This window comes from Lepisma saccharinum, chromosome 7, assembly GCF_977018435.1.
Source record: "Lepisma saccharinum chromosome 7, izLepSacc3.1, whole genome shotgun sequence".
Lineage (NCBI taxonomy): Eukaryota > Metazoa > Arthropoda > Insecta > Zygentoma > Lepismatidae > Lepisma > Lepisma saccharinum.
The window spans coordinates 30178519-30203945 of NC_139235.1; positions in this window are offsets into that span (position 1 = coordinate 30178519).

Sequence of the window (25427 nt, forward strand, 5' to 3'; positions counted from 1 at the left end):
TATACTCTATTCAGTCTCTATATACCTGTACTCTATTTCAATCTTTCACTTCTCACACAAACTTCCCCCTTTGCACTATCGAGCTGTCTTTCGCACTTCCATCCCCCCTCTTCGTTATGTGATAAGGGATGTTTACACTTTGTTACACCGAAGATGGCTCGGTTGGAGCATGATCACTCATTTCGCTACCTTCTCTAATAGCTTTCCCCCGCCGTTCTCTTACTTCCCCCAGGTATTTCCCCACTTGTTGTCCCGCTGACTTTGTCCTTATTATATCGTCTACCACTTCTATCACCTCGCTCCCTTTTAAGTTTTTTTATCTTGTCCCTAACAGGGGGGATGGCGGGCATTTCTCCCCCCCCCCAAAAATATCCCCGGCAAAATAAAATTATTTTTATCCCTGCCAGGGATGTTTTTATCCCCCCCCCCGAAGATAGTGGAATTGAGAGCATATAATATACTATTTCTTAACTATGTAAAAAACACAATTGTTGTGTCCATTAAGGTCCAGTCATCAATGATTTCCCTGCCAAAATATGAGACTTTGTGGATGACGCACACCATTCTGTAACTGGTCAACCTCACTGGCCAGGACAACAGCAGGCTGCTTTCCACTTGTTTTCATGGCATAGTGCTCATATTTTACATGGATTAAAATGTTCGCAAGAAACTTGTAGGAAGTTTAGACATTGGACAACTTTCGCTCGCTCAAACTCGATCGAATCTCAAATATTATTTCAATGGGACAATAATCGAACAAAATATATGTGTAACATTCGTTCTGGTAATTTCAGCCCATAATCATCTATTCATTCTCATATATTGCTATGTATTGGTAAGATAGACTAAACTACGTACATTTTAACATGGAGATTATGACTATGTCCACTTTAGTTTCAATTTCACTGAGTCTTTCACTTAACGATCATATTTGAAGGCCCACTACCACAGACAAATTACGATTACACGTAAACTACTGGGCTTCGAGCGTACACCGATCGTTTGAATGTTCGAGCGTTATTCGCTCGAGCGAAGAAACTGTCCATTCCGTAAGCCATCTATCGTCATCCGTGCGAACTACTAGACGATCGAACAAAATAGCCTGGATGCAGCACTCTAATGGGCATTAAGTTTCAAGTTGGCAATAGAAATTTTGTCGAATTTTGGATTTTATCAGTTCGATAGCTCTTTTTATGTATGAGTTTCTGTTTTTTTTTAAAAATGTAAATACTATATGAAGTGTTTCTACATTACGTGTAAATATTAGCTATCATTAGATTTAATGGCCTAGGTTAGAACCAATGTTTACTGACTGGTAACATATTTTCAAATTTGCATACCCAAAAAACCTTCCTCCCGAAATGAAATCACGTGAGAACACATCACATTATATATATTTTTTTCAAGATTATCGTTCAAGAATTCTTGTTTAAGAACTGACTAATAACTAGACATCAGATTTTAGGTTTAACCTATTTTTTTCCTTTACAAAGAAGTAATAAGTTATGTCAGCGTTTCGTTTAAAAAAGCAACGACTGATGAAGTTTTATAGGGCCTAAAAAAACTGTTTTGCTTGTTAGAACCTATTTTAGGTTATGTGTTATATATTTCTTAAGGTTTTACAGGATTTTTATGTCACACAGAGGCATGTTCTTTGTTTCGTCACGAAAAAATTCAATGAGGAACGTCTTTCAAACGTACTCTCTGTCGATTTCCCTTCCTCCAAGTCCATGGTTATTTTCCAAAGCTCAAATGTCTGGTGCCACTTTTGCCTGTACAGTTCAAAGTGGTCTGATCTGTGTGGTCTTGCTCACTTGAGCGTCACTTCGGTTCTTTGTGGCGTTCACGCCTTGCAAACTAACATTTAAGCATTGATGTTTGAACCACTGACTATGTTTTGTTGAAATATTATTTTCAGCATATAAGATGATCCTCACAGACAAAATTACGGAGTTTGACTGTGGACAACATGAAAGAAGATTTTTGCCTAACCATACGGCGAAGAGTGGATTTTAATAGTAAATTTCCAATGGTAAGTTCTGCCATCAGCGTAGGGTTAGGCAACACACATAACGTTATGCAAGGTGGTGCCTATTTCAGGATATAGGTGTCCCATTTTCATTGCCGGTGACTATACAATCAGCATTTTTCAGGAATTTTGAACTATTTAAAGATTTTTTTGAACCTACTTCAAGATTTTTCGAGCCTAACTTAAGGTTTTTTAAGACCTATTTTAGAATTTTTAGGAGCTATTTTAGGATTTTTAGAACCTATTTTAGTTTTTTAATCTATTTTAGGATTTTTAGAGGAACCTAAAAGCACACTTTTTAGATCCTAAAAATCCCAGGTCTATTAATAACAAATGATACTTAAAACAATTTTGCTTCTATTGTGAGGTGAAGAGAATGGGGAAACTGAAAATGTAAATACGTGGTATAATGAAAGGAAAAAAAATATTTTCGATATATATTTAATCACGATTATGCAACAAATAATAATGTTTATTTATGTAGCACCGAGGTCAGACTTGTCATATTCAGTCAATTAAATAACATCTGAAATAAATGCTAAAGGTCCCGGGTTCGATCCCCGGCCGGTTCAAAAACCGGGAACTCTTCTAACGTTGGAAGCGGCCCCGGCGTCCACCCAGCGTCGAATAACATGGGTACCTGGGGGAAACCCTGGGGGGTAAAGGCGGTCAGGCCGTGATGCTGATCACATCACCCCCACTCACGACCGGATCAAGAAAGAGTGGCGTTACCTCCACACCCCCTATACGCCTTCATGGCGTGGTGCTAAGCACAGGGAAGCACTTTACCAATAAAATTTGTCTTCCGTAAATAGGAATTGCGCCATTGTGATTATGCAGGCTCACTTCTTGTATCTTAGATTACATTTATAATACACTCAATTACTTCGAGTTTTTTCTTTTTTAAATATCAACCTTTAGAAAGGAAATTGTTATATTTGTTATGGCAAATCTTTATATTTTTCTTATTCCGTTTACACTGCCATCTTTCGGTAAAATTTGAAATGGACAATTTGTTCTTTCATCAACCTTTCAAGATTTCCAATAAGAACGTTGTTTCAGTTTTCGATTTTGTTGGGTCACGAACGTTCTGTTCAATAGAAAATCAAATGGGCGTACCTAGTGAGGGCAAATGGGGTACTTGTCCCCTTCTGGAAAACGGTTGTTCAAAATTTTATTTCTGTTCATCGTGCTTTTTTATGTAGAATTGTTTTAAATGTTATTTCCTTTTAAAATAATTCACAATGAAGCATTGCTTCCTCCTGGGAAAGGGTTGTGTGCGCCTGACGTGGAAAAGGTGTTGTTTGTGCACCCCCTCGAGAAAAGCCTAGGTACGCCCGTGATCTAGTTCCTACTTCACAGAACAGGGAGGATGTGACGAAGATATGACAGCGTGATGACCATTGTTGTCATAAACAGAGGTTTCATCCAGAATATTCCATTTCCAGAGTAGGTATGTTTTTAGGAGGGGTTGTTGGAGTAAATTTAGCGCCAACGTGACCTTAATTTGGACTTTGCAAAATTTGGAGGATGTTTGGGAAAATTTCAGATGAGAGTTTTGGGTAAGAGGTAAAAATAAAGAATAGCTACACCATTTGAATTGCACAGTGCCTTCAAGGCACACATGTGGTGTGGAAGTAATGCCCCTCACATTCTCGATCTCGGCCATACTGGAGATGATGTGATCAGCACTACTCTCCGTTGTCTTTACCTTGTGGCATAGGCGCCGACTCCATGGGGCTTGGGGGCTCGAGCCCCCCCCCCCCCAATGTTAACGATGTGGGGGCAGAGCCCCCCAAATAATTTTGCTTAAGAGGATCTAATGTATTATTTTGCTTCTCTTGTAAAGTTTACTCTGAATTGTGCCACATGAACGTAACTTTAAATACACATTTGAAATCTTCTACACCATCAACTTTGGGGGCTGAGACCATTAAACCATCAACTTTGGGAGGGCTATGACCAGAAACAGCAAAACACATGACTTATTACTATATACTAAGTATGTAATTATGAGTATTGATAAAACTTTTATTAAAAGAGTTTCAAAAGATTATGTGCATGAACTAGGGTAGTGGATGGGACGTTCGGGCTACAAATGGCTCCCACATGACATTCAGAACGAGATCATTGATATAATAGGAAGATCTGTCTTGCGCTCCGTGGTAGCAGATATTAAAAGTCGGGAATATTTTGCTATTATGGTTGACGAAACTTATGACATATCCACCCGTGGACAATTAATATTCTGCATTGGAACTGTGAATAAAAATTTTGATATTTTTAAGGAATTCATGGTCTTTTATGAAATTCTGAACTCTGAGGCCAAAACTTAAAAAAGAGAGGGAGTGAGTCAGTCATTAATTTATTTCAGTGATCAGAGCCCCCCCCCCCCCCCCAATAATTTTGAGAAGTCGGTGCCCCTGCCTTGTGGGGTTGCTCCAAGTACTCACCGATTGGAGGTTGGGTAAGCCCAAGGACCCACTTCTGGAATCGTACCCGGGTCCCCCGCGTGGCAGTCAAACACCCTACCGAGTGTGGATAAATCACTGTCGATATTTCATGCAGTTCTAACCTTGAACTAGTGCCAGAGCCATTTGAATTGCGCCTTGGTACTAGTAGCAGGACATAGAATTGTATTTGTATGGTCAATTATCGACTTTTTTAACATGTGAAGGGATGCTCTATTTGTACTCGTATAGCAAATGTTCGGCATTACTACTTTTTAACACAGAGCTCCATTCTGATTTATTATGCTTCAAATTGATATCTGTGAAAATTGCTTTTCAATATGACGTATTTACATGGTTATTGTTAAAGGCAAGTATCAAGGAAAGTGCTTTCATCTAATGCTTATCCTATACGAAGCTAAGCACGATGCAAAAGAACCAGGTCTGGTTCCGAAAGAATCAAGTTGGCAACAATGATGAGTTCCATCCTTTTGTATTATGTTTTATTGTGCACCTTTGAAAGATTGAGTAGAGGGAAATCTCTTCCAGGAAAACTTTCCAAAATAGAAGAAAGATGGTTGGACCTCATTAACCTATTTCCTGCTTTTCTCAGAAGACTAATTAGGGATACATGCTAGTTCCTTTGTGGCTATTTGCACCTGCTGTAATTTCAGGACCTTATTTCAATGAAGGTCTCACTTGGGGTAGGAAAACAAAGGCTAAATAGGGTACTATTCTACAGTGAGCCACCCTTAAACCCCCACGCACCAATACAAAGAAGTACTTGGTAATTTAACGAACTTTTACCCCAAAAGTGCATTTCTTTCGGTCTTTATGCCTATGACATTTTATTTTTCCAATATTGTCAAAATGCATTGAAAGAGGGCTTATTATTTCCGCTCACACTGCGTAGGCGGAAATTTAGGTTGAATGGAGTATAAAATATAAGAATCTCATATTTCGCGTGAACGTTAGGCATTTGTTTTTGCTAGATGCATGAAGTAAATAAATGTGTCAGTGTGGATGCACGCTAAACAGTGGAATGCACAAGTAATGCTTGCAAATTGTCAATTACTATTTTCATTAATGTTTCTTTTGCATTCTTCAGAGGCTGTCGGCAGCTTGCTTGGTGTTTTGATTAAATTCTTGAAGATCTTATTGCGTTAAACAAAGAGTATGGACATGGTGATGGCAAATTTGTTTGGTAATACTTATGCATCCCACTGTACGTAGAGAGGAATGCGTAGTATTAGGCACAGGATGCGAAATCCCGGGGACAGAGGGAATTCCACCCACCAACAATCTTGTCCTGAAATTTCCCCCTACCAAACTTTTCCTGGAAGGGGAAGTTTTTTTAATTCTAAAAATAAACATAAACAATTAGTTTGGAAGTGGAATCTATTTTACTGGAATAAAATGGAAAACGTACATAAGGAACTCACAACAAAGATCCTCATCTCTAAGGACACTGAACCCAGCAATGACCAGAACGCAGAAATTAGTTCCACTTATTTCTTACCCATTTCTCATCGCCTTTCGTCAGCTACCACAAAGTATATAAATTAATGAAACAAGTAATAGTAGTTAGATGTGGATTTTATACAGGAAACTATTATCTTCTTAATGTCTCTTAATTTTTGCCCTTTCGCCCTTAGTCAGGCAAGTCATTGTTCATAGCATATTAAAATCTTCAATTTACAATCGAATTTTGAATGAAGTACAGTTGATATAATGTAATAAAATTTAATATAATTTGATTATTTAATAATTATTATTAACATATATTTAATGACACACACACACACACACAGTGTGAGTGTGTGCGTGTGTGTCTGTCTGCCCCCCCGGCCTCCTTACGAATCTGCAGTGATTTCGCACCCTGGATTGACAGATTCTGACAACTCCTATACCAGTATTCGTAAAAAATCTATTTCTTAGGGTGCAAGAGAAAAATTAATGAAAATAGTCATGGACAATTTGCAGAGCAATATTAAAGTTCTGTCCGGTCTATGGTTTCGTGTGGTGAATAAAATGCACGGCAGATCAAACATTTATTTTATCAACCAACAAACTGATAAAGGTTCGACATAATGTTATCGTACTGAATTCACTCATGCAGTTGAGTTCAACCTTAAATAATTATCAAGTTCAACCTTATTTCCGTTCCAGTTCCACCCTAAACGCAATTGCAGAGAGTTGGATACACTGCTGTGTATGAGGAATGATTAATATCTTTTCGTTAAGATTAGCTGTAATTTGTATGAAACGCATTACCTTTGCAACACGCCCAAAAAGATCTTACGGCCAAGCAACGAATCAAACACAACACCCCACCAAGGAAATGAAGTAACGCTGGGGTGGTTCTACAAGGTGTGGTGGGTTCCACACGGGTGAACGGCAAACGGAAAAGAGAGAGACGTTGAAAAACGGAAGACCTTTAAATCGAGTTAATTATCCTTAATCAGGAGCCGACATAGAAGCAAGATTCGTCGCTGCTCAGATAAGAGTTCCCTCCCTCCGAACGGCACCAGCGATTGGTCAGTTCGATTCAAAACGAATCCTGTTTTCGCGTATTTTGAGCAACGTTTATAAAAGACTACATTGTAGCAGAAATCTTTGCAAATTTACGCAAGCATGCAACCATAACCAGAACTTCATGAAATTTAAACACGCAACGTAAGTTTAAATTTCAAGTCTTTGTTATCTACAAGATTTATTTCATAAGATAAAGCCACTGCCCAAGACATGCTTTCATTGAACGATAGAGAAACGTCATCCCGTGTCGTGCAAATCGCGAATGAAATGCTGTCAAGGAACTGTTTCAAACAAATTTAAAAATAATAGGTCTTTGTATATTTAATCCATGAATAACGCCAGAGATTTCATATTGTCAAAACATGTGAAATATTTACATAAATATGTTGAGAAATTACTCAAATAAGCCATGTAAACATAAGTGAGTATATTGAAATATGGAACAATATTTTTGGTATTTTTGGGCGATTTTCCTTCACTCGTGTACTATTTTTGTAGGATTCACTGGAATTCTTGGAAATTCCGGCAGGGGCACTACCTGAATTTCTTATCTGCTATCCCAGTGGTTTCCAAAAGGTCCGAGGGCCATAATTATTTCCAGCAGTTGATTGGCGGACCGCATTTGGGGGGGGGGGGGATTAAAAATTACAAAAATTGAAAGTACTGAACTTAAAATGTAGTACTTTCGAATGACCTAAATTTCTAAAATGAGACAATAAAAACAATGGAATCACAAATCAAAATTGTATAATTAGAATTTATTTCACAAAAACCCAATACTTATGGATGAATTGAAAGAAATGAAAAACACACCATACAAATAAGAATCCTTCATAATAAGTGTTCAATGTGAAAATTGAGGCCGATCTGCTTCTTTTATTAAAGTTGGAATGTCCACTTCAATTTCTGTATTTGAAAGTCTCAGAAGGTGAAGGAGTGAAGAATCTGCCAGTCGGTATCTGTAGCGGTTCTTGATTAACTTCATTGAAGAAAAAACACTTTCACACGTGTATGTGCTGCCTTTGAAAGGTATTTGAAAAACTCTGGCCCCTTTTCTTGCCTAGTTTGAAGGAACATATCGCCTTGCAAATCACACAGTTCATGTTGGAGAGAAGCTTCTTGTTCTTCGATGTTAACGCCAAGAGGATTGCTAAATAGCTGGATGCTGCTTTTAAGTTCTTCAAAATCTTTAATCTGGAGTCAAACTCATCCATTATTCCTTTAATATTTGTACTGAATTCAAAAAAGTCCAGTGTTTCTTCATCTTCTGCTAGCGGCCGACAGCTTGGAAAATGGACCAGGTTATTCCTCTCTAAAGTAACGTTGAAAATCTTCAGTTTATTACGAAACCCATCTATGTTTCCCATTAAATCTGACACCAGCTGGTTTCTTCCCTGCAGTTTCAAGTTCAGTTCGTTCAGATGGCCTGTGATATCTGTTAGAAACGCCAGTTGTTTAAGGAAGTCCATAAATAGAACGTATTTTAATAAAAATACATAAAATTAATGTATTTTGCAAACAGGCTTCTCGGGCCACAAAATAAGGCATCGCGGGCCGCCAGTTGGAAACCCCTGTGCTATCTGGTCCTAGAATCAGCGTAGAGAAATCTAACGCCAGTTATAAACAAAGTACAAACGAAAATTTGAATTCTACGATGTGATTTTCCTGGCAAGAAAAAAAGGAAGTAAAATGACGAGCCTACCACATTCAGCTAAAAACTACCGAATTTTAATAGAAATAATATTTTGAATGTTCATCCCGCAAATATATCTGAATTACTCAATAAAAATTAGAGAAATGGAGCAAATGCAGCATTTTATGTAATAATATGTACTCTGAACGGAAAATATGTAATATGAAATTCATGATTATGAGGGAATAATTGGTTAAAAACAGCAGTCTGATCCTTCACATGTGATAAAATATATTAATGTTACTTCTAGAACTACAAATACTTGAGGTAAAAAAGACATGGGACTAATCAGAAAAGGGGAAATAATATATAAATAAGGAATTTATGAGGGAAACATTTTTGTATATAAATTGAGCGAAAATAGAAAAATTGAAAGAGACAAAGAAAGGAAAAGATGGGAAAATGAGAGAGAGAGAAAGAAAGAATGCTAGAGAAAAGACTTGGGCAAAGAGAAGAAGAGATTGAAAAGGTGGATGATGAGAATATAGAATAAGAGTAGATGGTATCCGCGCTAACGTCACTTTTCTCCATGGGTGGTCCTTTATTTGCACGTAATTAAGAACTAATGTGCACGGGTTTTAATTAATTCGCAAGTACTTAGAATTTATTTGCATGTACTTAGAATACTTTACATTTATGTATTTGCATGTTTATAACTTTTTATGAATATATATTTATTTATTTTATGAAAAATATGTATATAGAAGGTAATTAGAGGTACTAAACGCTATGCATATGGTTTTATATTCATTACTGCAAAGTATGTAATGTATAAATCGATAATAATTAATGTTTATAGTATTGAAAATAAGTTTTCTATGGTTTATGAACCGCTATGAACGCTGGTAATGGTACGAAAGAAGACGGTCCCGGTACTCGAACCCGCGATATGCAACGGTAATATTTATTGTGTACTATGTAATAATGTTATATGGCATGTAATATATTGAGCGGAGACGAACTATGTATAACGTGTGAGCTGAGTCTGATGCCAGACAGACAAGGGCGAACTCCGCGCAGGTAGAGGAGAAAGGAATTTGGGGGAGTGTGCGCTCAAGGTCAAATGACGTCAGAACGCCAGGACAAAGGAAGAACCTGATTGACCAATCAGAGATCGCGTCGGTAGATTTTTAGAACCGGTTTTTTCCAAGGTCAACTAGTACGCAAGAACAGGGGAAAGCTATGCAATACTGTAGGGCAGGGGAGGGATTGATCCAGACAACAAAGGATGTCTGGAATGCGCAGCAATGGTCAAATCTCTGAAGCTATGCGTCGCTTGTAGAACTGGTTTCCGCCGCCAATTAATATTCCGCTCAGGGTTGCCCCAAGGCACAGGCCGCTTTAGCGCAGGGTTTTTTTATCTGTACTATGAAGAAGGGAGAGCTATCAGGGACGGGGTCTACAGTTTTCACCAATTGCTTTTATCACGGGGTAACGAACCTAGGACCCTTTGATTATTGATTTAGGTAGTAAATGTATGTTACTGTGTGCTATTTAACTTAATTTTGAGTTTATTTTTTACCAAACTTTGACTTTATGTCAAACATTTTCACAGCTTATCCTTATTTTTACCAAAATAACACTATTTATACTATTCAGGCAACATTTTTTCATTAAATTTTGGATTCACAAAGACATTTTTTCAACTTTTAACTTATTATTTTACAAATTTATGTTAATTTTTTACCAAAATAACACTATTTATACTATTCAGGCAACATTTTTTCATTAATTTTGGATTCACAAAGACATTTTTTCAACTTTTAACTTATTATTTTACAACTTTATGTTAATTTTTTACCAAAATAACACTATTTATATCATTCAGGCAACATTTTTTCATTAATTTTGGATTCACAAAGACATTTTTTCAACTTTTAACTTATTATTTTACAAATTTATGTTAATTTTTTACCAAAATAACACTATTTATACTATTCAGGCAACATTTTTTCATTAATTTTGGATTCACAAAGACATTTTTTCAACTTTTAACTTATTATTTTACAACTTTATGTTAATTTTTTACCAAAATAACACTATTTATACCATTCAGGCAACATTTTTTCATTAATTTTGGATTCACAAAGACGTTTTTTCAACTTTTAACTTATTATTTTACAAATTTATGTTAATTTTTTACCAAAATAACACTATTTGTACTATTCAGGCAACATTTTTTATTAAATTTTGGACTCACAAAGACATTTTTCAACTTTTAATTTATTATTTTACAACTTTATGTTAATTTTTTTACCAAAATAACACTATTTGTACTATTCAGGCAACATTTTTTATTAAATTTTGGACTCACAAAGACATTTTTTCAACTTTAACTTATTATTTTACAACTTTATGTTAATTTTTTTACCAAAATAACACTATTTGTACTATTCAGGCAACATTTTGTATTAAATTTTGGACTCACAAAGACATTTTTCAACTTTTAACTTATTATTTTACAACTTTATATAAATTTTTTACCAAAATAACACTATTTGTACTATTCAGGCAATGTTTTTTATTAAATTTTGGACTCACAGACATTTTTTAAACTTTTAACTTATTATTTTACAACTTTATGTTGTTTTTTTTACCAAAATAACACTATTTATACTATTCAGGAAAGACTTTTAGCTATATTTTCGACACACAAAGTGTGTGTTCTCAATTTTTAGCTGTTTATTTTACAAATAACACGATTTGAACGTGTTTTTTATTACATTTTGGACACACACACACTTACACACACACACACACACACACACACACACACACACATACACATACACACACAGAGAGAGAGAGAGAGAGAGAGAGAGAGAGAGAGATTTTTTTTCCAAGTTTACAGGATTATTCTCCACGTTTACTCAAATAACACAATTCAAATGTGTTTTGAATTAAATTTTGTACACACGAAGTGTGTTTCGTCAAGTTTTACCCTTTATTTTTCAATTTTTATGCTTATTTTACCAAAGTAAGACCTCTTAGTCTATTCAAGAAAGAGTTTTCAATTATATTTTGGATGCAAAAGTATGTTTTGGCAAGTTCTACCCTTTTATTTTACAAGTTTAGGCTTATTATTACTCAAATAACAACGAAAGTTTGTTTATTTTAGAGGTTGCTGAGTATTTTGTTACTGTTGTACTAGGTAAAAGTTTTCTAAATATATCAGATAGGGCTCTGTATTCTTTTGTTTTTGCTATTTTGGAGATGATGCGATCAGCACCACTCTTCATCTGCTTTTTTATCTTATGTACCCTAATATTATTTTGAGGCTTAGTGAATTCTAGAGCCTATTTATGCAGGAGAGAGGGCTTGAAAATTTTGATCTCAGATAACCCACAACTATTTGTCAGAGTATTTTAAAGGATATTTTATACTTATTATGGGCCACTAGAATATCTAAGCTTGCTTAATTTTAATGCCTGTAACGTTGTTATTGTATTTCTAGCTAAGGCTTACTGGATAAAGTACACGAAATGTTTAACATTTCGACTATTTGCCTAATTTTTAGTGTAACGAAAATTATTGTGTGTCTATAAAGACTGAAATGCCTTTACCGAAGGGTCCACAACTGGACGCTTACCAACATTGTTTCTTTTTTTAAATATAACCATTTATCAATATATTGACAATTCACAGGACAAGACGAAGTTCACAGACGACTTACTATATGGACCATAGGTTCACTTGCTAAATGTTTTTTCTATGCTAGAAGAATAATTTAGCCTTATAACCTTTTTCAAGGTATTTTTGAAGTATTACTGGTGTTTGGGTGCATCAACATTTGGGTTATTTCCATTTGGCTTATTATACGAGGCTACAATCACTATTTGAACACTGAAATCCTCTGATTGAAACTAAAAGCTTAGGCTGTAACTAGGGACTTAGTATGTATATCGACAATTTATAGGACAACACGAACCTTACAAAGGATTGTAGGTGACACGCCAGAGCTTTGTTAATCTGCAAGAAGCTCTTACAGCTAATATTACGAGGAAATGAGGTTGATTTTTTACTGTTTCACAAGAATGCTATCTTTTATACACCCAATATTTGCTTTTTCAAGTAACTACATGTGCCAGAAGCACTTACAGGCCAACTCTAACTAGACTTCGACTTATTTTATATCAGGTGCTAAATTTATAAAGAACTATATTTCTGAGGAAGTACGCAAAAGCAGATTACCCGATTAAAGTATCTGAAAAACAGATTTTTCTATGTAAGTATATTTTTATTGACTGGATTATTTAACAGATCAAACAGGAAGACTGCAAAATTCATTAAATGTAGTTCTATCGTATAGGTGGTTTCAGAGATAAGAAAAGAACAAATATAAGATTTCGCTTCTTTTTTTGCTTCTGAGGCTAATCGCGACGCTAAGGGTAAATGGCGAGGAAATGTAATGGAGGAGAAACACTCTCAAAAGTTATGGGCTGCATATAAGTTAATACCACAGAGATATTACAGTAGGTGTAGGTTCTACCACCAGAACTTTTCTATTATAATAATACTGGTTATGCTGTACTGTTAGCTAAAGATGCTGATATTTGAGAAACGTAAAAGCTTATTGCAAAATTTTAAGATAAATAATAATCTGTTAGACTGTAAACATATTTTATATCCATTCTGCACAAGATCCGATGACAAAATTTAAAAATTGTAATCGCCCAGACAGGGACTCGAACCCTGGACAGATAGGTTAAAAGCCTAACGCTATACCAACTAAGCTATCTGGGCACAAGGTATTCTTTTCTTGAAAAGTTAGTTATGTTAAGAAATATATTGAAACAATTGAGAACACTCTTGATCTGGTTCGACAGAGAAGGAGACAACATTTCCAATTTTTTACAGACTGGGTGTATTTTTCCACTATAGAGGCCTTCACTATATGTAATTCGAAACGCTAAAGTTCAGCTAGCTTCCAAAATTGAGGTAAAGATTTTGTTTGGCGAGATTAACAAGTTACAATTATATCCAGTTACGGACAAATAAAGCTAAAACTCTCAGATTTACTGTACTAGCCAAGTTTTAGTAACATTTTCTTCACTTTAGTACAAATACCAAAGAAATAGCTATATTTTATTTATAATTTGACAAAATGTACTAGTATTTAATTCACAAAGTTAGGTAAAAAACAGTATTTTTTAAAAATATTGTTACTGCCTTCAAATGTTATGTTATTTAGCCACTAACAACTGGTTTAATCTGTTTGGCATCCTTTAAATAGGAAAAGAAGGAATTATTTGTTTAGTATTTTTATATTTATTTAAGAAAACAATTCTACAGTTTAACTTAATTTTAACAAATTGTTACTAATTTATATATCAAAGTTATGTTATTTAGAGTGTATGAAGGCGTATAAAGTTAATATTTGTACTTATCAGTTCAACTTACAATTATATTTTACACACAAAAGATAATGTTTACAGTTAAATTACTTGAATCAGAGAATAATATTTTACAGTAATTGATTCATTCAGCAGTAGTCAGTACTTTTATGCATCAGAAAGTTTTCTTAATTTTCTATTACGCATGCTATTTTGGGCTATTCTTAAAATGTATTTCTAGGGCAAACTGGTTTAATTTTCTGCTTATAATGCAAAGTTGACAGTTTTCGCAAAATGCATTGTACATTTGTTATATTCTCTACTTACAATCCAAATATTATGCTTATTTAATGTATAACTAACTAACTCTCTAGCCTTCTTAAACCCGAATGTTCATGGCTGCAGCAACACATGCCTTTCATCTGTCCCTGTCCTGAGCAAGATCTATATACTCCTTTCCTTCCCTACCAATTTCCTTTAGGTCCATCTCTACATTATCCCTCCATCTTTGTTTTGGTCTTCCTATTGATCTTTTACCATCAGGTTTCCCAACAAGAATCCTGTATACTCTTCTTTCCTCTCCCATTCGTACCACATGATCTACACACCTAAGTCTTCTTGATTTAATCATTCTAATAATATCTGGACATGAATACAAATTATGTACTTCTAAATTATGTAACCTTCTCCACTCATCTGTCTCCTCATCTGTTTTAGGCCCAAATATTTTCCTAAGGATCTTATTTTCAAATACTTTCAATTTATGTTCCTTTTTCAATGTAAGGGACCAAGTTTATTTACTGTATTTAACTTTTATTTTTTTTTGTAATTAACAAAAATTAAAAGCTTATACTGTAGTTATTATATCTTTTTCTATCAGCTTATTTTGAAATTAATATTATTAGGTATAGTCTTTGATTTATAACTATATTGCTTTTTTATCAATTTATCTAAGAGTACACGCAGACAAACACATGTGTACACACGTTTATGTAAATAGATATGCCTTTTTTCAATATTTTAGTATGAAGATTGCACTTTAGCTATTGAAGCAAGGGTAGGAAAGGTAGGATTTCTGAGAATTTGTTGCAGGATTTTGTTGTCCAAGTATAGATGAGAACTGAGCTGGGAGACTGTTTTGAACCTTTTCATGATAGTTTGCATGTGAACTGTATGCAAATTGAGCACTATTTACTGTGCATGCTTCTAAGTTTTGCTGTTATTTTACATCAAGTCTGTGAGACTGTAGTCAGTTTTCCCTTTTCAAGTAGTTTTTATTGATTGTATTTGTATATGTTTTTGGGACTTAGCAGTTTTATGAGGCAGTTTGTTGTAGAATATTTTTACATGATTGTTATGAGAAATTGAGTGTCTGCTGTTTACTTGTAATTATTTTCTTCTTGTGTTGTGTATTTGACTATATTTTGTCCAAGTTCGTAGTATTTAGAATAATTGTTATTGACTTGTAGATGTAGGGAGTAATAATCCTTTGCAAGATGCTCTATACTTTAGTCTGAACATTATTCTTAGTGTTCACTTTTGAAGCCTTAGTATTCTGGTAGTATTATTAATGTAGAGGTAAATTAGGCTGAAATGTAGGCATTTTTCTGATACATTATACTCACTTAGTTGTTTCAGCAGGTAGAAGTTGCATGATGGTTTACTGCTGATGATGTTAATCTGCTTCTTATGTACTACGTATGATGTAGCTTACTTGAGTAATTGGAATTTTCTACTGAAAAAAGGATTGCTTGTCTATTTTATTCCTATGTTGTTGAGTTTGTCCATAAGCAAGCCATGTTTTTACTCTATCCTATGCCTTGGAAGAATCTAGATATATTGTGTTTGCAGTTTTATGTTTCTCTAAGGTTTCAGCTATGTAGTTTCTTAAACTGTGCTATGGGTGTGACTATTGATTTCTCTTTCTGGATGCCATGTTGGTTTCTGTGTAATCCTCTTGCTGCTTGTATTTGACTTAGGTTGTTTGCTTTTTTCTTAGATCTTTATTTGTTTATTTGTTCAGTATTTTTTATTTTTTGAATTTTAATTACTTTAATTTTACATTAACTAACAAATTTTACTTTAACAACAAAAGAATTTACTCTAGTATAAAAACTTCTACTAACAAAAATGTACTATTATAACTTTTAATTTTAGAAAATTGTATTTTTAAAACTTTAAATTTGAAAAATTGATTTTTAATTACTTTAATTTTACATTAACTAACAAATTTTACATTAACAACAAAATAGTTATCCCTAGTATAAAAACTTCTACTAACAAAAATATACTATTATAATTTTTAATTTTAGAAAATTGTATTTTTAAAACTTTAACTTTGAAAAAAATGAATTTTAACACACTTTGACTTTAACAATGTACTTTGAATTTTTTTATGTAAAAGAATAATAAAAAAATAAAAAATACTGAACAAATAAACAAATAAAGATCTAAGAAAAAAGCAAACAACCTAAGTCAAATACAAGCAGCAAGAGGATTACACAGAAACCAACATGGCATCCAGAAAGAGAAATCAATAGTCACACCCATAGCACAGTTTAAGAAACTACATAGCTGAAACCTTAGAGAAACATAAAACTGCAAACACAATATATCTAGATTCTTCCAAGGCATAGGATAGAGTAAAAACATGGCTTGCTTATGGACAAACTCAACAACATAGGAATAAAATAGACAAGCAATCCTTTTTTCAGTAGAAAATTCCAATTACTCAAGTAAGCTACATCATACGTAGTACATAAGAAGCAGATTAACATCATCAGCAGTAAACCATCATGCAACTTCTACCTGCTGAAACAACTAAGTGAGTATAATGTATCAGAAAAATGCCTACATTTCAGCCTAATTTACCTCTACATTAATAATACTACCAGAATACTAAGGCTTCAAAAGTGAACACTAAGAATAATGTTCAGACTAAAGTATAGAGCATCTTGCAAAGGATTATTACTCCCTACATCTACAAGTCAATAACAATTATTCTAAATACTACGAACTTGGACAAAATATAGTCAAATACACAACACAAGAAGAAAATAATTACAAGTAAACAGCAGACACTCAATTTCTCATAACAATCATGTAAAAATATTCTACAACAAACTGCCTCATAAAACTGCTAAGTCCCAAAAACATATACAAATACAATCAATAAAAACTACTTGAAAAGGGAAAACTGACTACAGTCTCACAGACTTGATGTAAAATAACAGCAAAACTTAGAAGCATGCACAGTAAATAGTGCTCAATTTGCATACAGTTCACATGCAAACTATCATGAAAAGGTTCAAAACAGTCTCCCAGCTCAGTTCTCATCTATACTTGGACAACAAAATCCTGCAACAAATTCTCAGAAATCCTACCTTTCCTACCCTTGCTTCAATAGCTAAAGTGCAATCTTCATACTAAAATATTGAAAAAAGGCATATCTATTTACATAAACGTGTGTACACATGTGTTTGTCTGCGTGTACTCTTAGATAAATTGATAAAAAAAGCAATATAGTTATAAATCAAAGACTATACCTAATAATATTAATTTCAAAATAAGCTGATAGAAAAAGATATAATAACTACAGTATAAGCTTTTAATTTTTGTTAATTACAAAAAAAAATAAAAGTTAAATACAGTAAATAAACTTGGTCCCTTACATTGAAAAAGGAACATAAATTGAAAGTATTTGAAAATAAGATCCTTAGGAAAATATTTGGGCCTAAAACAGATGAGGAGACAGATGAGTGGAGAAGGTTACATAATTTAGAAGTACATAATTTGTATTCATGTCCAGATATTATTAGAATGATTAAATCAAGAAGACTTAGGTGTGTAGATCATGTGGTACGAATGGGAGAGGAAAGAAGAGTATACAGGATTCTTGTTGGGAAACCTGATGGTAAAAGATCAATAGGAAGACCAAAACAAAGATGGAGGGATAATGTAGAGATGGACCTAAAGGAAATTGGTAGGGAAGGAAAGGAGTATATAGATCTTGCTCAGGACAGGGACAGATGAAAGGCATGTGTTGCTGCAGCCATGAACATTCGGGTTTAAGAAGGCTAGAGAGTTAGTTAGTTATACATTAAATAAGCATAATATTTGGATTGTAAGTAGAGAATATAACAAATGTACAATGCATTTTGCGAAAACTGTCAACTTTGCATTATAAGCAGAAAATTAAACCAGTTTGCCCTAGAAATACATTTTAAGAATAGCCCAAAATAGCATGCGTAATAGAAAATTAAGAAAACTTTCTGATGCATAAAAGTACTGACTACTGCTGAATGAATCAATTACTGTAAAATATTATTCTCTGATTCAAGTAATTTAACTGTAAACATTATCTTTTGTGTGTAAAATATAATTGTAAGTTGAACTGATAAGTACAAATATTAACTTTATACGCCTTCATACACTCTAAATAACATAACTTTGATATATAAATTAGTAACAATTTGTTAAAATTAAGTTAAACTGTAGAATTGTTTTCTTAAATAAATATAAAAATACTAAACAAATAATTCCTTCTTTTCCTATTTAAAGGATGCCAAACAGATTAAACCAGTTGTTAGTGGCTAAATAACATAACATTTGAAGGCAGTAACAATATTTTTAAAAAATACTGTTTTTTACCTAACTTTGTGAATTAAATACTAGTACATTTTGTCAAATTATAAATAAAATATAGCTATTTCTTTGGTATTTGTACTAAAGTGAAGAAAATGTTACTAAAACTTGGCTAGTACAGTAAATCTGAGAGTTTTAGCTTTATTTGTCCGTAACTGGATATAATTGTAACTTGTTAATCTCGCCAAACAAAATCTTTACCTCAATTTTGGAAGCTAGCTGAACTTTAGCGTTTCGAATTACATATAGTGAAGGCCTCTATAGTGGAAAAATACACCCAGTCTGTAAAAAATTGGAAATGTTGTCTCCTTCTCTGTCGAACCAGATCAAGAGTGTTCTCAATTGTTTCAATATATTTCTTAACATAACTAACTTTTCAAGAAAAGAATACCTTGTGCCCAGATAGCTTAGTTGGTATAGCGTTAGGCTTTTAACCTATCTGTCCAGGGTTCGAGTCCCTGTCTGGGCGATTACAATTTTTAAATTTTGTCATCGGATCTTGTGCAGAATGGATATAAAATATGTTTACAGTCTAACAGATTATTATTTATCTTAAAATTTTGCAATAAGCTTTTACGTTTCTCAAATATCAGCATCTTTAGCTAACAGTACAGCATAACCAGTATTATTATAATAGAAAAGTTCTGGTGGTAGAACCTACACCTACTGTAATATCTCTGTGGTATTAACTTATATGCAGCCCATAACTTTTGAGAGTGTTTCTCCTCCATTACATTTCCTCGCCATTTACCCTTAGCGTCGCGATTAGCCTCAGAAGCAAAAAAAGAAGCGAAATCTTATATTTGTTCTTTTCTTATCTCTGAAACCACCTATACGATAGAACTACATTTAATGAATTTTGCAGTCTTCCTGTTTGATCTGTTAAATAATCCAGTCAATAAAAATATACTTACATAGAAAAATCTGTTTTTCAGATACTTTAATCGGGTAATCTGCTTTTGCGTACTTCCTCAGAAATATAGTTCTTTATAAATTTAGCACCTGATATAAAATAAGTCGAAGTCTAGTTAGAGTTGGCCTGTAAGTGCTTCTGGCACATGTAGTTACTTGAAAAAGCAAATATTGGGTGTATAAAAGATAGCATTCTTGTGAAACAGTAAAAAATCAACCTCATTTCCTCGTAATATTAGCTGTAAGAGCTTCTTGCAGATTAACAAAGCTCTGGCGTGTCACCTACAATCCTTTGTAAGGTTCGTGTTGTCCTATAAATTGTCGATATACATACTAAGTCCCTAGTTACAGCCTAAGCTTTTAGTTTCAATCAGAGGATTTCAGTGTTCAAATAGTGATTGTAGCCTCGTATAATAAGCCAAATGGAAATAACCCAAATGTTGATGCACCCAAACACCAGTAATACTTCAAAAATACCTTGAAAAAGGTTATAAGGCTAAATTATTCTTCTAGCATAGAAAAAACATTTAGCAAGTGAACCTATGGTCCATATAGTAAGTCGTCTGTGAACTTCGTCTTGTCCTGTGAATTGTCAATATATTGATAAATGGTTATATTTAAAAAAAGAAACAATGTTGGTAAGCGTCCAGTTGTGGACCCTTCGGTAAAGGCATTTCAGTCTTTATAGACACACAATAATTTTCGTTACACTAAAAATTAGGCAAATAGTCGAAATGTTAAACATTTCGTGTACTTTATCCAGTAAGCCTTAGCTAGAAATACAATAACAACGTTACAGGCATTAAAATTAAGCAAGCTTAGATATTCTAGTGGCCCATAATAAGTATAAAATATCCTTTAAAATACTCTGACAAATAGTTGTGGGTTATCTGAGATCAAAATTTTCAAGCCCTCTCTCCTGCATAAATAGGCTCTAGAATTCACTAAGCCTCAAAATAATATTAGGGTACATAAGATAAAAAAGCAGATGAAGAGTGGTGCTGATCGCATCATCTCCAAAATAGCAAAAACAAAAGAATACAGAGCCCTATCTGATATATTTAGAAAACTTTTACCTAGTACAACAGTAACAAAATACTCAGCAACCTCTAAAATAAACAAACTTTCGTTGTTATTTGAGTAATAATAAGCCTAAACTTGTAAAATAAAAGGGTAGAACTTGCCAAAACATACTTTTGCATCCAAAATATAATTGAAAACTCTTTCTTGAATAGACTAAGAGGTCTTACTTTGGTAAAATAAGCATAAAAATTGAAAAATAAAGGGTAAAACTTGACGAAACACACTTCGTGTGTACAAAATTTAATTCAAAACACATTTGAATTGTGTTATTTGAGTAAACGTGGAGAATAATCCTGTAAACTTGGAAAAAAAATCTCTCTCTCTCTCTCTCTCTCTCTCTGTGTGTGTATGTGTATGTGTGTGTGTGTGTGTGTGTGTGTGTGTGTGTGTAAGTGTGTGTGTGTCCAAAATGTAATAAAAAACACGTTCAAATCGTGTTATTTGTAAAATAAACAGCTAAAAATTGAGAACACACACTTTGTGTGTCGAAAATATAGCTAAAAGTCTTTCCTGAATAGTATAAATAGTGTTATTTTGGTAAAAAAAAAACAACATAAAGTTGTAAAATAATAAGTTAAAAGTTTTAAAAATGTCTTTGTGAGTCCAAAATTTAATAAAAAACATTGCCTGAATAGTACAAATAGTGTTATTTTGGTAAAAAATTTATATAAAGTTGTAAAATAATAAGTTAAAAGTTGAAAAATGTCTTTGTGAGTCCAAAATTTAATACAAAATGTTGCCTGAATAGTACAAATAGTGTTATTTTGGTAAAAAAATTAACATAAAGTTGTTAAATAATAAGTTAAAAGTTGAAAAAATGTCTTTGTGAGTCCAAAATTTAATACAAAATGTTGCCTGAATAGTACAAATAGTGTTATTTTGGTAAAAAAAATTAACATAAAGTTGTAAAATAATAAGTTAAAGTTGAAAAAATGTCTTTGTGAGTCCAAAATTTAATAAAAAATGTTGCCTGAATAGTACAAATAGTGTTATTTTGGTAAAAAAATTAACATAAAGTTGTAAAATAATAAATTAAAAGTTGAAAAAATGTCTTTGTGAGTCCAAAATTTAATAAAAAATGTTGCCTGAATAGTACAAATAGTGTTATTTTGGTAAAAAATTAACATAAAGTTGTAAAATAATAAGTTAAAAGTTGAAAAAACGTCTTTGTGAATCCAAAATTAATGAAAAAATGTTGCCTGAATGGTATAAATAGTGTTATTTTGGTAAAAAATTAACATAAATTTGTAAAATAATAAGTTAAAAGTTGAAAAAATGTCTTTGTGAATCCAAAATTAATGAAAAAATGTTGCCTGAATAGTATAAATAGTGTTATTTTGGTAAAAAATTGACATAAATTTGTAAAATAATAAGTTAAAAGTTGAAAAAATGTCTTTGTGAATCCAAAATTTAATGAAAAAATGTTGCCTGAATAGTATAAATAGTGTTATTTTGGTAAAAATAAGGATAAGCTGTGAAAATGTTTGACATAAAGTCAAAGTTTGGTAAAAAATAAACTCAAAATTATGTTAAATAGCACACAGTAACATACATTTACTACCTAAATCAATAATCAAAGGGTCCTAGGTTCGTTACCCCGTGATAAAAGCAAATGGTGAAAACTGTAGACCCCGTCCCTGATAGCTCTCCCTTCTTCATAGTACAGATAAAAAAACCCTGCGCTAAAGCGGCCTGTGCCTTGGGGCAACCCTGAGCGGAATATTAATTGGCGGCGGAAACCAGTTCTACAAGCGACGCATAGCTTCAGAGATTTGACCATTGCTGCGCATTCCAGACATCCTTTGTTGTCTGGATCAATCCCTCCCCTGCCCTACAGTATTGCATAGCTTTCCCCTGTTCTTGCGTACTAGTTGACCTTGGAAAAAACCGGTTCTAAAAATCTACCGACGCGATCTCTGATTGGTCAATCAGGTTCTTCCTTTGTCCTGGCGTTCTGACGTCATTTGACCTTGAGCGCACAGTCCCCCAAATTCCTTTCTCCTCTACCGTCTCCGCTCAATATATTACATGCCATATAACATTATTACATAGTACACAATAAATATTACCGTTGCATATCGCGGGTTCGAGTACCGGGACCGTCTTCTTTCGTACCATTACCAGCGTTCATAGCGGTTCATAAACCATAGAAAACTTATTTTCAATACTATAAACATTAATTATTATCGATTTATACATTACATACTTTGCAGTAATGAATATAAAACCATATGCATAGCGTTTAGTACCTCTAATTACCTTCTATATACATATTTTTCATAAAATAAATAAATATATATTCATAAAAAGTTATAAACATGCAAATACATAAATGTAAAGTATTCTAAGTACATGCAAATAAATTCTAAGTACTTGCGAATTAATTAAAACCCGTGCACATTAGTTCTTAATTACGTGCAAATAAAGGACCACCCATGGAGAAAAGTGACGTTAGCGCGGATACCATCTACTAATAAGGAAGAAAGAAAAAGATAAAGGGAAGAGAGATAAAGAGAAAAGGAAGAGAAGGAGAGTCAAAAAGGGAAAGGAAGAGTGAAAAGGGGAAAAAAGATAAGGAAGGAAAGAATGAGAAGGGGGAAGTAAGGTAAATAATAATAGAAGGAAGAGAAAGATAAGGAAATAAAGAGTGAAAAGAGGAAAGAAAGATGGAGAAGAAATGAGATAAAGAAAGATAGGAACATAATGTGGGAAAATGGAAATAGAAAGAATGATGCTTTACAACCACAATAACAGGAGCAGAGCCAACCTGAATATACGGGGTGAGCATAAAGTCTTTCCCTGATTACAATCTTTTATTGCTAAAGAACTATGCTAGATACATATATGCGGTTTGCTGGAAATGGTAGCTTAACTCATAATGTTTTGTTATCAGTACACGTCAGTACACTTCGACATGTGCTCCCTTTGTTGCCCTTAGAACGTCTAGGCGATACTCAATTTCTGTCCATGTCTTTGCCAACATCTCTTCCGTCATCGTGTCTATAGCATCCCGTATTCGTGTTTGAAGAGTTTGCATATCAGGAACTGGTGAACTAAACACTGTGTCCTTAACATAACCCCATAAAAAAGTCAAGAGGGGTTATGTCCGGCGATCGCGGTGGCCATGATATGGGACCGTCTCTACCGATCCATCTGTCTGGAAAGGTGTCATGCAAGAACTGCCGAACAGTTAACTCCCAGTGTGGCGGTGCACCATCTTGTTGAAACACTACCTATGGTTGAAATTCCTGTAACAGAGGCGCAACGTAAAAAAAATCATAATCAAGGAAAGACTTTATGCTCACCCTGTATTTTCCCCAACAAAATCAGAATATCTGAAATCTCAAAATCTCTTTTTCGTCGACTAGGAAGAAAATGCTTGAAATATACATCATGTGATCAAAGAATACTGTAAAGTAACTTCAGTGTTATTAATCTTCTGTTGATGCACGATTGCGTTGGGCCATTCCTGGAACTTCGATCCCACGTACAGATGGCGTCTCGGTCAACTCTGTACAAGCTTACCATCTGTCCCCTTCTTTTATCGACGAGATACTATTGTGCCATAAACACACCTAGACCAACTTTTGCTGCTTAATTAGGAAGAAATCCAAAACCCGTCTTTTGTACGCGAACGTACTCGCTAATTGAAATGCTAGAAGTGGAAAACATTGAATGTCAGCGGACAAAAGAAAACTTGTTGCAGGAGAGTAGGGGAGGGGCTCTTACAAGCTACCTGTTTCTTTAGAGGTCGTGTCTTCACGTGTTAATGACGCAACATACGCGGCTCTTTTGATTCGTCATGCTAAGCACGTGCTCATTAATGAGTTTCAGAACGTTGTTTTTTTTTTCTCATGTGTGAATATGCCGACTGGCTGTCTGGTCTCTTGTGAGCTGCACCGAAACTAAATACTTTTAGCTGGTGGGTGCCGTAAACATTAGGAACATATGGTGCTAATTGTCTCGGTTTCACTGGTTCTACGCCACTCTTGAGGTAACTTATACGTTTTCTAATGTGTGAACTTGTGTGATATTGCGTTGATTTGCGTCTTGGGGAAACATAAAAAAATGTTTGGTCTTCAATAACTTGGATTTCATCCCATTTCTGCACTCATGACAAGAATTTACGTACAGGGTGGTTCATAAATGTGTGAAACATTTTAGAAATTTACTATTGAAGAACGATACAACTGCCTGGTAATTCTGATGCGTTAGGAGCTTGATTCCCGCATAGGCACTTTGCATAGTGATTAAAATCGCACTTTAAACTGTAAGTTCAGTCTCGATAGGCATATCTGAACATAAACTGAACTCAAGGAAACCTACGACAAGTAGTAGGGTATCGCGTTGATGCACAGTCGTTAGTTAGTCGCATGTGGTAACTGTGCTAGTCCATTGTCAAAATATGGAGGTGACTGCTTCAAGTGCAACGTGAAAATTGTTTCTGAGAAGGTTTGTTAGTTGTTGTAACAGCCATCACACACACAAGGAAGCGATAATAAACAATACAATGCATACAACCAAAAACTAATCTGAAACTTACTGCGTGCTAATTCTACTCACCACCAAACCCATTCCGTGTACTGCAATAAACTTCAGATGTCTAACTTTCTTTCTTAACGCAATTCTCTTTTAACTAACTAACTAACTAACTCTTTAGCCTTCTTAAACCCGAAGGTTCATGGCTGCACACAGGCCTTCCATCCGTCCCTATCTTGAGCAAGATCTATATACTCTTTTCCATCCCT